Here is a 587-nt window from a genome sequence, read left to right as displayed (position 1 = left end):
AGGGTGACAACGTAAGCAACGTAAGGGTGAGAGTAACAATGCGGATTTGATTAATTTGTCCTTCCTCCATAATATAAAATCTGGAAGAAAGGTAGGATTTTAAACCAGATACCAAATAGTTATGTAATATCAGTAAATACTATACAAAGATTACGTGCATGTAAATTTGACTTAATACAATATAAATATGAAGAAAGTTTCATACATGCCGCACATTTCATTGATATTTGCATATGTAAACATCAAAGTTCGATATGTAGCTAACATATTGAAGGATGAAAGAAATACAATACGCACAACAAATACATCACATAAATAGAAAATAAGACAGCAAGCGTCCATCAAACAAATAGTCAATGAAGTTACATATATAGCATTCAATCTTTCATAAAAGAGCGCAAGTAAGGAAGACGAAATTCTGGGTCTAAGGTCTCGAAGAACTGCCTCCGGGTAGAGTTCCCTAACAACTTGACATACTTAACATACATATTCTGGTCTTCCTTAATGCCATGATATGTATTAAAGATCTTAACACACTCATGAATTGTGCTGTCCTTCGCAGTTTTGGCAGTTTTGGAATTATTTTT

This window comes from Phalaenopsis equestris, unplaced genomic scaffold, assembly GCF_001263595.1.
Source record: "Phalaenopsis equestris unplaced genomic scaffold, ASM126359v1 Scaffold001105, whole genome shotgun sequence".
NCBI classification, from domain to species: domain Eukaryota; kingdom Viridiplantae; phylum Streptophyta; class Magnoliopsida; order Asparagales; family Orchidaceae; genus Phalaenopsis; species Phalaenopsis equestris.
Note: the sequence above shows the minus strand (reverse complement) of the source record.